The 10,822-nt window shown below is 40.1% G+C and overlaps 1 pseudogene; it reads left to right on the forward strand.

Moving 5' to 3' along the window:
• Positions 1-10,350: 10,350 nt before the first annotated feature.
• Positions 10,351-10,490, forward strand: LOC147917606 (small nucleolar RNA U3; annotated as a pseudogene).
• The last annotated feature ends 332 nt before the right edge of the window (positions 10,491-10,822 follow it).

A 10,822-nucleotide genomic window follows, 5' to 3' on the forward strand; every position in this document is an offset into this window, starting at 1 on the left:
TGATTTCTCACCTTGGAAGGATGCTCTGAGGACTCAGGGATTCCAGGAGGTGGGAGGTTCTTCTCAAAGCTTCCACATGGAACACTCACTCCCTCATGTCAAGTTCCCTGAGAAAATACGGCAGAGCCTAATCACTGGCATGCTCTTCCAGAATCAAAAGGAATAGTGATTACCAGGTGGCCTTTTAGCAGCCATCAATATTTCATCTAAATGTTGCAGCTACCACATCTGTTTTTACTGATAACTGTCTCTTTCTGGGGAATAGAAACTGATAGCTCACATTTCACAACTTGGCTTAAAAAACATGGGCCCCACGTGGCTTAGCCTAATCTCATTGGTGGCACGGGAAAAGTTTACAAAGGAAATCTACAGTTTGCAAGTTTCTTTGAACGTCTGAGAGGGTTGTTGTACTTGCCTCTGGGGTTACACTGGTGTTTCCCAGAGCATCTCTCCTAGTTGGGGCTGAGTGGTGGCATGGAGTACAAGACTGCATTGCCCAGTAATAGCTAGCTAGGACATGCTCCCCAGCCTGATTTCCCATCTACATGTTAGGAGTTAACAGGTCTCAAAAAAGGTGAAACTTTTGATGCAGGAAAAAAACAATTTACAGATTTTATGAACCAGGAACTCATTCCCTATATAGTAACTGTGGGTCGTTTTATAAAATTCTCAGGTCAGCCCTGCTCACATATCATTCAAGCTGCAAATCTCAGGGCCATCGTTTGATTCTTTTCTCTCTAACCTCCTCCTCATCCCCGCCACATCCAATCAGTCACCAAGCCCAGTCGCTTCTCTTTTTGCAGTCTTACATCTGCATAGCCTTCCTATCTTTTTCACTGCCATGGCCTTAAGCTCTGGACCTCATCCTCCCTACCCTACATCCTTGCAACAGCCTCCTAACCAGTTTGCCCTGCATCTGATATCACTCTGGCCTTATCCCTTCTCCATGCAGTTGAAAGTGTCCACAGCATGTCACTCCAAAATATGTCACTTTAGCGTATTGATTATTTAGATTTAAAGGCATTTGAGAAAGAGCAGGTGCAAGAAGGACACTCTGAATCTCCTTTTTATTCCTGAAAGCAGGAGATGAAATTCCTATATGAAAGTTGTCTTCCTTGTACCAGAAGGAAAGTAACATTCTTATCATCAAGGACAAGAAATTGAGACCAAGAGAATTCTACACAAACAGACCTTTATGAAATAACTCTGATCTCCCTTAAGCCTCCCCACATAGTTGAGTTACTTTCCCACAATCGCCTCTCCTTGTTCAACCTACTATAAAAGCATGTAGGTTCTGCCATTTCTTTGGGTCTTCATTTCTGAGGGCTCCCTTGTCACGTAAAACTTAATGCAAATTTGTATATTTTTCTCTTGTTGATCTCTCTTATGTCAGTTTAATTCTCAGGCCCAGCGAAAACCCTAACCAGGTAAAAATTTGCCCCCCCACACGATCATCTGTGTCATTTTTCAGAAACATAGATGTTACATCATTCTCTCTCTGGGGTGCACTTATGGCCTCCAAATAGAACCTAAAACTCTTTAGTTAGGCATTCAGGACCCCTCATGGCTTGGCCCTGCCATCTACCCAGCTTTATCTGCCTTTGCTCTCTCTTATTCTCCACACTACCCAGCCACACCGAGATGATTTGGCGCTCCTGGAGTAGACCATGAGCTTGTGTGACTTCATTTCTTCACCCCCACGGTTGACTCTGCTTGGAATTCTCTTCTTCTCACTCTCCTCTCCCCATTCCTCAAAACCCAGCTCCTGCTGGAGCTTCCCAAACAACCACCACCCCAGGACAGTCAGCCTCCTCTCAGCTCCCAGAGTATCTGTGTCCCTCGAAAGGCCTCTCCCCAAGGAGACTAGGTTTGAGAGAACGCCAAATCTGATGCATCTTTATGGGAACAAAGTTCTTAAGAGGCAGATTTAAAGTCTCTTTGGAAATACGTGAGGTTTAAACGCGGAGTTCTGGGAAACAACTTCTCCTTTCATAATGCTATAGTTCCATGTACTCAACAGTCAAAGACAGTCCCCATTTGCCTTGCTATACAATATTGGTCTCAGTGAAAAAAGTAATTTCTGATTCTCCTATGTCCTGTGAAATTAAATCATCCCTAAATTTTATCCTTAAGACTATAGGTGCCTATGTCAGCACCCTGTGTCAAGCACAAACTGCTGTTTTATATTTTGATTTTACAATACACTGTCATTAAAACCTTCTTTGAGAGTTTTTTAGAGAGTAATGATGATATCATTTCATTTGAATGATACGTACTAATTATAAACATTTGAATGATACGTACTAATTACAAACATACGAGTGATACCTAGACCTAAAAGTATTTTAAAAAAAGCAAAAATAAATAAATAATCTCCCCCCAATCCAACCCCCTTATAAGTCACCATTAATATTGAGTGACTATTACTGCAAACACTGCTCTTTCTGTTTATACAGAAACTGAGATTGTGCTACTCACGCTGTTTAAATAAAAGATATTTAATGTAATCTTAGTTGTATGTAGAATAAAGAGGAATTGACAAGAAACTAAAGAAGCTAAACTTCAGGTAAAAGTTTCTTCACCATGAGATATTTATTCCTAAATGTTCCCTCTAAAATTAGGAAACAGGAGAGAGTTATTGTTTTTGTTAAATTTATATTTGAATTTTGGCACAATGCTAGAATTCTTTTATCCATTCATTCATTCATTGAATACTTAACACCTGCAAGACTCTGTACAGGCACTGGCAACTCAACACTGCAACCAACAAACATAATTTCAGATGGAGATGTGTGCTAGGAAGAGAAATAAAGCAGGGTAAAGTAGAGAGGCCAGTTAAGATCAGATAGCCATAGAGAGCTTCTCTGAGGATAAAAGAAGCAACCTGAATGAGATGAAGATGTGAGCTATGAAAATATGTGGGGAAAGAGCCTTCCAGGCAGAGACAATTGCAAGTGCAGAGGCCCTAAGGCTGGAACCAGCTCAGAGTGTAATAGCAACAGCAAGAAGGCCAATGCGGTGGGACCTGAGTGAGCAACAGAAGGGGTGGGAGATGAGAGGAAGCTGGAGGCCAGGTTATGCAGAGCCTTATAAGCCTGGGTAAGGCACTCAGATTTTATTCCAAATGTAATGAGAAATCATTGGAAGGTCTTGAGCAAGGGAGTGACATGACCTGGTTTACTTTTTGAAAAGATTACTCTAATTGAAATGTGAAAATTTGCCTATGGTGGGTTTGGGCAAGAGTAGAAGCAGGGAGGCTAGTTAACAGGTTGTAGCAGTAGTCTAGAAGCGAGAAGACTAATGCATGGACTAGAGTATGGTAATGGAAGTGAGAGGTGCTAGATTCAGTCTATCTTTTGAAGGTGGAGTCAAGAAGACCTGCTGGTGGGTAGAATACAGGACGTGTTATTAGTTCCCTAGGGCTCCTGTAACAAAGTTCTATAAACTGGGTGGCTTAACAACAGAAATTTATCGTCTTGCAGTTTTGGAGGCTAAAAGTCCAAAATCAAGGTGTCAGCAAGGCCATGCTCCCTCTGAAAGCTGTAAGGGAATCCTTCCTTGCCTCTTCTCAGCTTCTGGTGCTTTGTCAGAAATCTTTGGTATGTCTTGACCTGCAGCTGCGTAACTCCAATCTCTGCCTTCGTTGTCACATGGTATTCTCCCTGTGTCTGTCCTCACATGACTATCTTCTTATAAGGACACTAGTCATACTGAATTAGTGGCCCACTCCACTCCAGTATTACCTCATCTTAGCTAAGTACATCTGCAAGGAACCTGTTTCCAAGTAAGGTCACATTCTAAGGTACTGGTAATTAGGACTCCAATATACCTTTTTTGAGGGGAGGCAAAGAGAGCAGACACAATTCAACACTTAGTAGGGTGTGAAAGAAAGAGGTGAGTTGAGAAAGATGTCTTGGTTTTTGACCTAAACAATGGAGTGAATGGCGATGCCATTTATAGAAGTGGGGGAGGAGAGATGTGACCAGATTTGTGGGAAGAAGTAAATAAAGATTGTTTTGGAAATGTTGCATTGAGATATCTGTAGACACTTGAGTTGGGGGTATAGAGAAAACAGATGTATTTTCAAATTTGGAGATCAGAAGAGAGGAATGGGCTGAGGAGGTAAATTTGGAAATCATTAGTATATAAAGGGTTTTTTAGAGCCATGGAGTTGGATAAGATTGCCTAGGAAGTAGTGTAGGCAGAAGAGAGCAAAGATCTGAGAACTACACCTTGGGACACTCCAAGATGTAGGGTGGTAAAGATAAGGAGGATCAAACTAAGATGACAGAAACAGAGCTGGCAGTGAGGTAAGAGGAAAACCAGGAGAGTGCAGAGTCTCAGAAACCAAGTAGAAAGCATTTCAGGAAGGAAGGAGTAAATACTGCATTAGATGCACTGAAAGATCTAGTAAGATGAGGATTTGGAATTGACCAATAGGTTTAACATGGAAGTCATCAATGACCTTGACCAAGTAGTTTCAGTTGAGTGGTGGCAATTAGATCTGTGTAAGACAACATGTAAGTATAGAAAACACTTTAAAGATGTTTTTGCCTTTAGAAGAGCAGATAAATAAGGCTATAATTGGAAGGGGATGTGGGGTCCAGGAAGAGTTATTTTTTATATGGGAGATATTGTGGTATGTTTAAATGGTGATGGGAATAGTTCAGTAGAGGGGAAAATTGTTATTGAAGGAGAAAGATGATAATTATAGGAGTAAAGTATATGAGTAGGACAGAGAGTTTGGGATTCAGGGCACAAGAAGAAAAATTGGCCTTAGGCAGAAGCAGGGAGAGTTTATCCTTTATGGAAGAAGGGAAGACAAAGTACCTATGTATAGATGTTAGTAGGTGTGCAGACCTGGTAGTGGAAAATATGCAGATTCTATTCTGATTTTAATTTTCTTTTTTTTTGAAAAAGCAGAATCATCATTAGCTTAGACTGAAAAAGGGATGGGAGTGAGGTGGGGGTTTGGAAAGAGAGTTGAAACAGTTATTCAGGAGAGTGGGTAAAGAAACTGACCAGAATAATGGAAAAGTCTTGCTGAGTTGGATGGTCCTGAATTTAGCATAAGACCATTGAGTATGGTTGTGTTTTTCCCTAGATACATTAGGCTGCTTAGTTGAAGGAGGAAAGTGAGCAGATAATTGCCTTTAACCAGATTAGGTGACTATGGCAGAGGAGGACAGGGGTAAGAGAGTTGAGTAGTTAAGCAAGCGAGTTGTTATAACGATGAACCATGAAATTCATGATAGATAAAAACAGAAGTAAAGAAAAGAAATAGAGTTAATGACTAGAGGTCTTTATAGGGTCAACGTGGTAGAATTTAAACTAGAGGAAGTGTGCTAGAAAGATAAGAAGTAAGTGGTAGAATGGGAAACTTGCGTCAAGATTTTTGGAAGTGATGTGGTTACCAGTAATTGGCAGAAATGTGACAGAGGAAAAGACCATGAGAGGAGATCAAGATATCAAGAGGCCAGGCTTTCAGAAAACAAATCTATACGGATGTTGAAGTCATCAAGCATGATGGCTAGAGAGACAGCCAGTAAACCAATTGCTAACATTTCAATGAATGAACGATCAGAAGGGAATGACCACAAAGATTGGGCATCAGTGCTACAAGAAGGTTTAATGGGTAGTGAAACTGATGGCATGTGTTAAATGAGCTAGAAGGTTTTAGGGAGAAGGGAGAAGCAATGATCAGGTAGTAGCAATAAAATATCAAGGACACTTAATCCTTTGCCAGGTCCTATGACATAGGGTGTCGGGGTTAACAGTGGGTTTCTTCTCTCCTTCCCAGCACTGCTTTTCTACCTTTCTGCCCCACTCACTCATCTGCCCAGCTGACCTGTCCACAGCTAAGTACAGGAGGAAAGGAAATTAAGGGAAAGGTCTTACTTGGCTGGTACTTTTGTGACATCTGGAAACTCTTTATGAGTTTCTTGGAGTTTGGGAAACTGGAAAACTCCAACTGAAATTTTGTGATGTGGATGATGTCTTCCCTTTGTCCTGGCCATATATGACTCCAACCCCTGAAACCTGGCATCCAGAGATGGGCCTCGTACACATTCTCCTTGTTGGGTCCCATTGCCCTCCTGGTAGCCTTCTTGGGAAGAGTCCACATTCCATGCTAATTCTCTCCTATATGATCCACATCTGCTCTGTCGGATAACTCTTGAAAGATTGCCCTGCGAATGGTGGAAGTGCCACGTATCCCCAGTGCAGTCCTCCTTCTCGAGGTTCTGCTTCCTTGAGCTGAAAGCCTGATGCAACCTCTTGCCTTTAGAGTTCACAGGCCTGAGTCCATCACCAGTCCACTGTATCCTTTCAACCTAAGAACACATATCAAGCTCTAAAAGTGAAGACCTTCTCACTAAACCTGGGGTGGTCTCAAAGCATTATCCCTCTCAGCTACTCTGCACAGCTAAGAGGAAGAGAAATGCCACAGCACTGCAGTAACTTTCTCCAGAGACATTTTCTCTTTCTCCTTCCACGTTCACTCTTTTATACTCTTCAGGAGAGTGATGGACTAATGGACAAAAGAACAAAAGAGCAAAGGTTTTGGCCACTCCCTCCAAAAGTTCTGCAAAAACGGTCAGCACTGAACTTTCATAGATGGGAAACATGGTCCCTATTACTTTATTCTTAGCCTTAGGGACAGAACAAGTCTCATTTTAACACTCTACTACACGTGTAATTAATCTTCTCAGCCTTCTTCACTCCTCTGAAACTTGAAATTCAGATTTGTTAGTTATTTTTACTTTTCCAAGGTGTAAATCTTATATTTAATCTTATAAAAAATCTTATAAATCTTATATTTGGTTCTGTAACTATAATTCCCACAATAAAAGGACCACCAGTCCTAAGCTTTTTCATTCCTCGAGTTGGTTTTTTTTACTGTCTTGGTTGGCTTCATTTCATTGTCAGTTAGGTTTTTTGCTCACATCTATTTTATTCACATATGCCTGAGAAAGATCTTTGCTCAGATACTCAAAAGAAAACTTGACGACATATAATACTATGTTGCATTTTTTTTTGCTCCAAACTTTATAGATATTGCTCTATTGACTTCCGTTTCTAAATGATCCTCTAGTCCTTTTATTGTGGGTGCTCCTTTTGTGAATGGGTTGCCTTGATTTTATACTTGAGTAGTTTATTGTTGTTTTCTCCCAAGAAAGGCTCATGTATGCTATACATCTCATTTGAGAATTTCCACATATGGTCTCCATACATGAAGGACAATTTGGCAGGTATAAAATTATTAAGTCAAACTCTTCTGCCTTGAACTTTAGACATTGTTCCATTGTATTCTGGCATTGAATGTTGCTTTGGAAAAGTCTGAGGTCAGCCAGATTTTCTCTTTTGTAGGTATCTCACTTTTTCTGCCTAGATACCTGAAGTGATCTTTCTTCTTCTTTTTTTAAAGTTTATAAATTAAACTGTATTCAGCAAATTATAACATTCTATAACAACATTCTATATCATTCTATGTTAATTTTTCCTGGAACATGGTGGGTTCTTTAATTCTGCATATGAAGTTTTTACTTATTTCAGGGAAATTCTTCTTCGGTTATATCTTTGTATATATTTTTGCATGTCATTTGTTTCCATGTCATTTCTCCTCTACTTTCTGGCACATGATTTATTTTGTGTTGAATCATCTTTACTGCTCATTCATATCTATCATCCCTCCTGAGTCGCTTTTTGTGTGTGTGTGTGTGAGGAAGATCAGCCCTGAGCTAACATCCGTGCTAATCCTCCTCTTTTTGCTGAGGAAGACCGGCTCTGAGCTAACATTTATTGCCAACCCTCCTCCTTTTTTCCCCCAAAGCCCCAGTAGATAGTTGTATGTCATAGTTGCACATCCTTCTAGTTGCTGTATGTGGGACGTGGCCTCAGCATGGCTGGAGAAGCGGTGCATCGGTGCGCACCCGGGATCAGAACCCGGGCCGCCAGTAGCAGAGCGCGTGCACTTAACCGCTAAGCCACGGGGCCAGCCCCTGAATTGCTTTTCTCTCTTGATTCCTCTCTGCCTTCACCTGAGCTTTTCTTCTATGTTGGCAATTCGATTTTCAGCCATGTCTATTCCAATCCTTAAGAATTCTAATTTAGTTATTAGTTACGTAATGCCATTGTTTTGGTTCTCTGTATTCTGCTTTTTCATTATTCTGGTTTTTCAATCTGTAATCAAACACTTATTTTATGGAATTCATAATTTTATTAAGATCTTTAGAGTAAAATACTCTCAGGTAATCTTGTCTTTTTCCTCCTGTTATCCTCTTTTGCAGACTGTTTCTTCATCCGTCTTTGTCCTGCTATACGAATCTTACCTTTTTCTGTATCATTTTAATAAAACAATTATTTTTTCAGATTTATTGAGGTATAATTGACAAATAAAATTGTAAGAAATTTTAAGTGTGCAACATGATACTTTGGTATACATCTACATTGTGAAAGGATTCTCCACATCATGTTAACTAATATATTCATCACCCCACGTATTTACTTTTTTTCTTTTTTTGGCGAGAAGATTTAAGTTCTACTCTCTTAGCAAATTTCAATTACACAATACAGCATTATCAACTATACTCACCACGTTACATAATAGATCCTCAGACCTTATTCATTTTATAACTAAACGTTTGAAGCCTTTTACCATTCTTTCCCTATTTCCCCCACCCATGGCCCCTGACAACCATTTTTTTGCTCTGTTTCTATGAGTTCGACTTGTTTTTTTTTCAGATTCCACATAAGTGATACCATGGAGTATTTGTCTTTCTCTGTCTGGCTTATTTCACTTAGTATAATGCCCTCCAGTGAAACCATTAGTTTTATTGTTCACGTTGGTGAGTGATTTTCTATGTGCCAGACCCTGTTCTAGGCACTTTCCATATACTAACCTTCTAATTCTCAGAACAACTCTTGTGAGGTAGGTACTAGTATTAGCCCCATTTTAAAGATGGTGAAATGGTACATTTGAATAGTTGCTATGATGTTTCTTTTCATTTTGCTCATGCTCACGTGGGAAGTTTCATCCATACATTTTACGTGCTACCGTGCAGTATGGACGAATTCCCTTTGGCACCATGTTTACCTTAATATGACATCTGCTTTATCTTCCCTTTCCAGCCATGGTTTGGGAGCTGCAGTAGTGTGTCCTGTTACTCTTTCTATAGCCATAGCGTTTGGGAGGAGAGGGAGAAAGAAAGGGCTGCCTCTACAAAGACTTTGTGAAATGTCCTGGGTTCATTGCCTTTAATTAAAAATGCCCTGTGAAATCCCCAAATTTATCAGAGAGCCCTAAACAATGGAAATTTATGGATCTTTCTGTGCATTAGATGACATCCTAGGACCCTGCAATGACTGGGAACTGGGGCTCATTACCTTGAGGATTTTCCATGATGTTTCCCCCAAGTAGCTCACCCCTTTCGCATTGGTATTTGGGATCTGAAGGAAAATTCTCAAGATCTTTTAACCAGTCATCTTTCCCCAGTATAGTTTTGAGGTGAGGTAGGAGTCAGTTATTAGGAAGAGGAAGTTTCTGTGACCTGGTTTCATTCTGTCATCTCTACCTAAAACCTGGCTGGTGTTTCATGACCTCCTTAAACAAGTACATCTTGCAATCAATGTTTGCTTTTCCCCAGGATAGAACATTTCCATTTTATCATAAGAGCCATGTAAAACATGATATCAAAATATTGAGATTCAATTACGAGAGAAATTTTATATATATATATATTTTAATATATATATTCCATGGACTAAGTATAACCTGAAAAAACACAATCCTCAGAAGCTCCTAGCAGTTTTTCAGACTAGCGGACTTCTAGAACTTTCCTCCTTTCCTCACAGGGAGCCTATGTGTATGGTCATTTTTGATAAAGATAGTTTAGTTTCTGGACATGGTCTCCCTACAATCTGAGAATAGAAGGTCATCTTTTAAAATCAGACTTAGAAACTTTAACTTTGTCAGAAGCAAAATGAATAAACAAAAAAACTCAAAAGGAAATGCTTCCATTACATATGTTTTAAATGAGTTTCTCCCTTTGGAAGCCTCCTCTGAGGAGGTATTTTTAAATGCTTTGAGAAATAACTTTTACAGTGTTTTTCCCAATTGCTAAGTTGAGACCTGATTCATGCTTCTGATTTTGCCCTTTGGGATGGGAGAAGGGGGAATAGAAATGGTGGCTAACTGCAGAAGAACCACTTCCGTGAAGACACAGCAGCAGGAGGGAAGCAGATGCCTTTGATTTACTTTGAAAAGGAGATGTGCTCATCTTCCTTGGCTGTGCTTTTGGCCTGTGTCATTTTGTCCCCAACTGGGATGTATTTTCGTATTTACTTTGTGTCAAGACTATACTTTCAGGGATCATTTCTATAGTTCGCTACTTTGTGTCTAGAAAGACACATCCAATCAAATGGTTTAAGCTGCTCTTGACACTAATAAAGTTGATGAGGATAAAAAAGGAAAATCCAGGTACATCAGACTTATCCATGCCTAAGGTTTCAACTCCAATGACTTCTTGAGTCTTTAAGCTAAATCTCTCTCCTGAGCTCCAAATGCCTACTCGACTTCTCCATCTGGAGGGGTCTCAAACTCAGCACCTCGCAAACCAACCAGCTTTTGCCACACTCACACTCATCAAATGCTCATGGATCTCTCCTTTTCTCGTGGCTGATACCACTTGTGCAGATCAGGAACTCAGGAATCATTCTAGATCCCTCTTTCCTCTTTACTCACTCAATCCAGTCAGCAAACAGGTCATATCAATTCTACCTATGAAACATCTCTCAGAGACATCCCTTTCTTTCACTATTGCTA

Source organism: Ceratotherium simum, chromosome 3, assembly GCF_057802395.1.
Source record: "Ceratotherium simum simum isolate JZ-2026a chromosome 3, ASM5780239v1, whole genome shotgun sequence".
Taxonomy (NCBI): domain Eukaryota; kingdom Metazoa; phylum Chordata; class Mammalia; order Perissodactyla; family Rhinocerotidae; genus Ceratotherium; species Ceratotherium simum.